Source organism: Bemisia tabaci, chromosome 7, assembly GCF_918797505.1.
Source record: "Bemisia tabaci chromosome 7, PGI_BMITA_v3".
Taxonomy (NCBI): domain Eukaryota; kingdom Metazoa; phylum Arthropoda; class Insecta; order Hemiptera; family Aleyrodidae; genus Bemisia; species Bemisia tabaci.
The window spans coordinates 31,902,904-31,909,547 of NC_092799.1; positions in this window are offsets into that span (position 1 = coordinate 31,902,904).

Consider the following 6,644-nt stretch of genomic DNA (forward strand, 5'->3'; position numbering starts at 1 on the left):
GCGGCGAACACGGCGCGGCGTCGCGACGGCCAGTCGCGCGTCGGTTCCCGCGGTTCCACGCGACCTCTAAATCGCCAAGGACCCACCGGTTGCATCTCCAGATCCCACTTTACTACCGCACCTGTTGTCCACAGAGGGTATCGCTCCGTCAGCGCCGTCCAGGAACGCAGCTGCGCCTTGATTATTGAAATTGATAGACAAAGCTTTAGACAATGAAGTCAAGAAGAGTATGGAGGGATCCTATTGGTTGAAATGGGTGGTTCCTATAGACTAAGAGGGTTAATAATGGACTAACTATATAGGGTCTTCCGTGGGTTGTCGTCAGTTAGTCTATTACCAACTACCTGCGTCCTCCGATATGATCCCTCCATATCCCTCTTGCCCAAGTAGCATTTTTCAATGTAAAAGTTGCAAAAAGTTGAAACAATGTTGGTATTAGTTGCAACAAAGTTGCAACTTTCGGTCAACTTTTGTTCGATAAGTGCCGATTTTCGGCGATCTGATCTGAAGACAAAGTTGCAACCTGCTGAGATTGCAAAATTTCTGCACAAAAGTTGTTTAAAATCTAAAGGTAGGCAACCAGCAATACTCGACAATGATAGCTCCTTCGGGGGAGAGAGTAGGCAATCTGCACATTAATCTATTATTTGCAAGAATCAAACAATTTTGTTGCAACTTCTGCTTCTTGAGTGTCTTCTGTGTCTATCAATTTCAACAATCAGCCTGAAGACTCTTTCCTCCTCAGGGGCTGAGGAAAAGGAAAGAGTGAGTTCAAGGGGTCTGAATGTTTTCTTTAGTAAGGTAAATTGTTCAATATCACAAGGTTTCTTCACTGCTGCTACAGATTCACATCAAGTGGATATGATGGGAACCTGTTGGTGGAAGTGGGTGGTTGCAATGGACAAAGGAGGTAAGTAATAGACGAACTAACGGCAACCAACTTGAGACCTGACAGTTAGTCCATCATTTCCTCCCATAGTCTGTAAGAACCACCAGTTGCAACCAATAGGATCGCTCCATACTCCCCATGTTAGCTTTGTCTACAGCTTTGTCTATCAATTTCAATAACCATTCCGCAGGTGATGCACAAATACGGTGAATTACGGATTTCTTCAGGGAAGTAGGTATTATTAGACGTTCCTTGAACAGCCTCTATCTTTATAATAACATCATAGGCTTTATGGAGCATAATATAAGAACGAAAAAACGGCGAAAATGATTCAAAATGTCAAAAAATGAGGTCTCATTTCATCGTTTCCCTCGAGAAAGGACGTAACTATATTTCAATATTGCCAAATTTCTCCTCGCAAATTGAATCTTTCCCAGGAGAAATATCGGTTTTTTTTTACTGAAAATTTCACTGACTTTTCTTTTGTCTCGTGTGAAAATCAGACAACCTTTTAAAAATAATTGCACAGGTATATTCTCGTAAACAATTATATTTTTTTACTGAATTCGCAACCTTATAATGAAGTTATGTTCCCTCGTTCGGGTTACGACTATTTGCTTCATTCATCGAAAACTTTGCTCAAACCACATGATCACTATTAAAAACTTCTTTTCAACGCAGAAGAGCCACTTTATCTCTAGCGTCGGAATGAGACATAGGAGTCATCGTGACGGACCTGTGGCAGAGTTTGAAATATTTTCAGGGAAAATATCTAGGCAGCTAATTTATTATTTTAATACGCGTATGACAGATAAAACATAAGTTTGAGGGAAACTTGCTATTTTGAGACGAAGCAGAAAGCAGCAGGCAATGCCCGAGACAACTAGTTGCTAACCTTCACCTACACTCGGATCGCGGTGGGCCCTGAGCCAGGTGTGGCGGAGGGGAGGGGGAGAGGGGGGGGGGTGATAATCACAGAATGCCGGTTTAATAAAGTGTGCCTCGAAGCTCCGCTGAATCTGTACATACCAGCTCCATTGACCGTTTCTGCTGCCTCCATTCAATGATAGGTACACAAAAGTTAGTCACTGCAGAGGAACAAGAGGAAAAAGGAGGAGAAGGGAAAGAAGAAGAAGTAAAAAAGAGGAGAAAGAGGAGAAAGAAGAATTAAAAAGAAGAGGAAATGAGAAACAGGACACTGGATCTAGAGTCCAGACTCTTGAAAACATTGACAAGAAAAAATACTCTTGATTCGATCGGATTTTTGCTGGAATCAAGACGAAATCCGCTTAAATTAAGAGGCTTGGTTATTGATTTAAGCTAGATTCTGATTGAATCAAGAGTATTTTTTCTTGTCGATGTTTTTAAGAGTCTGGACTCTAGATCCAATGTGTTTTTTTTCCAGTGAAGATATAAGTGATCCTTATTTAATTCTTGTTGAGCACAGAAATGAAAGAATAATATAATACCTGATGTTAAACTTAGGTATGTGACATTCACAAGGCATTTCGTTACGTGTAATTTACTGCATCACTCTCATAGCATGGTACATTTGTTACATCAAGAATCTCAGGAGAAAACAGTGATGACACATAACACCCATCAAAACTGTTGGGATGATAATCATTACATAAAAAAGCTACTCATTTTTCTGTGCCTTCATCGATCCATCGTTTTATCGATACTTAATAAAATCGATGATACAATGATACGTGCTCAGCCAACAAAGTCTTTGGAATTTAATAAAACAGGAATTTTTAAAATTGCAAATCTCACTGTTTGAGTTACTACAGCATGTATAATTCGTGTCAATCGTTTTTTTTCTCCGAACATTAAGCACATAATAATGACAAGAATTGGAACTGAGCTTTCATTCTGCTTGTTCACCGCACTTTCCATTATCATCTTAAAACGTGTCCCATTAATTTCCTTTTCATATAAACGCATTTTGGGATGAGGTTAAATAGGAAATGAAAAACTAAATTGTCGGCAAACATGCGTTTTTAAATTGCTTCTACACTGCTTTTAAAAAGAAGAATAGGACGTATTTATGCTAAATGGAACTATGTGCAAGTAGAAAGATGGGGTTTGCTCGTTAGTGGTCGAGCCATAAGAATGAATGTGCCTTTAAAAGGGCCAGTGACGTCAGCTGCAACGACGAGAGAAACGACGATCGGGAAGGCGGTCTTTTTCTCATGAGCCCTGTCCACAAGGCTCTTGTCACATGCCCACGGCTCAAGACTTAGCGCTTAGTTCCTTTTAATTTAATTGAAAATCCCGCTTTTCCATTTTCTCAAAAGGAACTCCCTGCTAAAAATGGTGAGTACAAATGAGTAGAAAATCAAAGTCATATGAATAGAACTTCGACTCATATGAATAGAATTTAACTCATATGAGCAGAATTTCTCTATTCACTTTTCGCCGACTCATATGACTAGAGATTCCAACTCATATGACCAGAGATTTCAACTCGCATGAGTTCAGCGTTGAAACTACCATGTCCGATATCTCAGAAACTAGTCGCTGCATCAAAAACATTTTAAGGACAAAATGTTCTTAATTTTCAAATTTACATATTATTTCAGTGTCTCCTGGTCAAAAACAGCACTTCTGAAAAATGAAAAAATTGAATTCATATGAGTTGAACTTTTCTACTCTTAAGCGTAAATTATTCTAGTGATATGAGTAGGATTTCTACTCATGAAGTAGAAAGTTCTACTCATGTGAGTCGGCGAATTCTGAATAGCCTACTCGTCATTTTTAGCAGGGATAATATCCACTTTTACGTTGTTTCTTATGCAGTTTCCACGAGCACACCCCCATCTTTCCACTTAAATACAGCACAGTGGGTTTTAACTAAATCCAATTAAGAAAATGGAAGTCCCCATATCTGAAAGCGGAGTGTGCAGCGAAACACCTCAGGAAAACATCCCCGCTGAAAAGAAAATCATTCGTTGGGCCGTTTTTTTTTTTTGCCCCCCCCAAGCCAAAATGGCGGCCGATATGCGCCGCCGCGGGGTGCAAATGTTACAACTCCCTCACAATGTCAAGTGACACATCGATTCCTATGTAATTTTGGTCGTAGAATCCGAATATGAGGTCAGAAATCCCTCACGACCAAAAGGGATCGCGCAAATTCAAGATGGCGGCCAAAAATAGGCCCCGGAGTAAAAATTCTCAATTCCAGCTTTTGGTGACGAGTGAGATGTCTTTTTTTATGTTTTTTGGGTCATAGGATCCAAATTTGAGGTCAAAAATTCCCTTCTGGCCGACAGGGATCCCTCAAATCCAAAATGGCTTCCATTTTGGGGCTGACATATTATTTCCGAAAGACGCGTATAGTCGAGTGAGGTGTCTTTTTACATGTTTTTTGGACCACATGATCAGAAACTGGGATCCAAACTGTGTCCCTGTGGGCCGGAAGGTAAGATTTGTCCCTTAGCACCTTGATTGTATCGTTTTTATCAACTATTTTAATAAAAACTCAGAATTTCACTGTTAGAACGGCGCCAACCCCACCAAGAATGCTCTATTTTTACAAATAATGTTTGACCTTTTTGCTTAACAAGGGGCTATAGTCCCCTGCTTCACAAAAAAACTAGCGCAAGAGAAATATGAACAAAACAAAAATAATCTTCTTTGAACACTGAAACAGTGAAACAGTAAAAACAGTGAAATTCTGAGTTTTTATCAAAATAGTTGATAAAAACGATACAATCAAGGTGCTAAGGGACAAATCTTACCTTCCGGCCCACAGGGACACAGTTTGGATCCCAGTTTCTGATCATGTGGTCCAAAAAACATGTAAAAAGACACCTCACTCGACTATACGCGTCTTTCGGAAATAATATGTCAGCCCCAAAATGGAAGCCATTTTGGATTTGAGGGATCCCTGTCGGCCAGAAGGGAATTTTTGACCTCAAATTTGGATCCTATGACCCAAAAAACATAAAAAAAGACATCTCACTCGTCACCAAAAGCTGGAATTGAGAATTTTTACTCCGGGGCCTATTTTTGGCCGCCATCTTGAATTTGCGCGATCCCTTTTGGTCGTGAGGGATTTCTGACCTCATATTCGGATTCTACGACCAAAATTACATAGGAATCGATGTGTCACTTGACATTGTGAGGGAGTTGTAACATTTGCACCCCGCGGCGGCGCATATCGGCCGCCATTTTGGCTTGGGGGGGGCAAAAAAAAAAAAACGGCCCAACGAATGATTTTCTTTTCAGCGGGGATGTTTTCCTGAGGTGTTTCGCTGCACTTTTCCGCTTTCAGATATGGGGACTTTCATTTTCTTAATTAGATTTAGTTAAAACCCACTGTGACAGATCATTCTAGCATAAATACGTCCAATTGAGTAGGTACCTCTCGTATTTTTGGCGTTTTGCTGTACATGAGTTGGCATTTTTTTCGCGTAACTTTCAGAGCGCTTTCTAAATTACAAAACGACCGCGTGACCGACACAATCGCAACAGTGAGAAGCAGAGCAACGGTTCGTAATTTATGAAAATGGATTCACACTTTGATGTCGCCATTTGTCTCCTTTTGTCAGCTTCTTCCGGTCATTTACAACAGCTAATCATTGCTTAATCCCCTGCCTCGCGGTCGGGTCACGCCGAATCAATTTGGCTCCGGAATCGAGCCTTTGAGTTTCGCCGATTAACGCATTTCGATTGCTGACCTAGAGCCGTCCAAAGCTAATTTAAACCCGAACTTTCAGCGGAATTATACTGGATTAAACCAGTCTTCACTTTGTAGTGCGGAACTACTATTTCTGACTTACTTTTAAAATCATCCATATCTGTGGGGAACCTAAAGACATGTGCGCTGCTTCTAAAATGAGCTAAAAATCGTAGTTCCTTATCGTCAAATTGGTTCAATTGACGGGATATTGAACGCGAGAATATGGTACAGTGAAACTTGCCATTACTTCACGCGCTGCAAGATGGAGGAACTATTAAGGGGCTTGAGGACAAGGCGCATAAGTGCAGTCTTTGCTATTTCGAGAATAGTTTCGGTATTGCATGGAACCTCATGGCGGAAAGAAAGTTCAAACCTACTTTTTGATGCTTAGAATTCGGGAGCGAATTTTTCACGGAATGTGCTTTAAGACTATAGTTTTACTTGAGATCATTAATGACTCAATTTTTTTCAAAAAGTGCGCTTGTGCGCCTCGCCCTCCAAACCCATCAATTGGACTCCATTTTGCAATTTGGAACTATAAATTCTGGCTCTTCTGGAAAAACACTTATGTGCATAGGGAAACTAATGCATGGCAGATACGTTCTTTTTAAACCGGACTAGAATTTATAGTTCCAAATTGCAAAATGTAGTCCAATTGGACTGCATTTTGCAATGAACTGCTATTTTTGATTCAATGTATGAGCAAAATTTTTGTAGCAAGAAAGTGTGTGTCAGCGGTACGCCGATGCAAATATAGTACCTATAGGTACATTCATGGATGATTTAGGAATAGTAACTCTTCACTGGACCTTTTCTGATGGGGAGCTACTATTTCTAGCCCATTTTAGAAACAGCGTAAGTGCCATTCCTTTCTCTTTGCAGATAGATGCATTCATAAACGAACCGAAAATAGTGGTTGGCGTTACCTAACCATCTTGCATCCCACACTTGCCGATTTAAGGCTAACAATGAGACACAAATTGGGGTATGTTGCGGTTTTTTGATTTGTGAAGAGAATTTTAGAGTGTTTGGCAACATAGTATTTGTTTTTAAAACCATTAAACGATT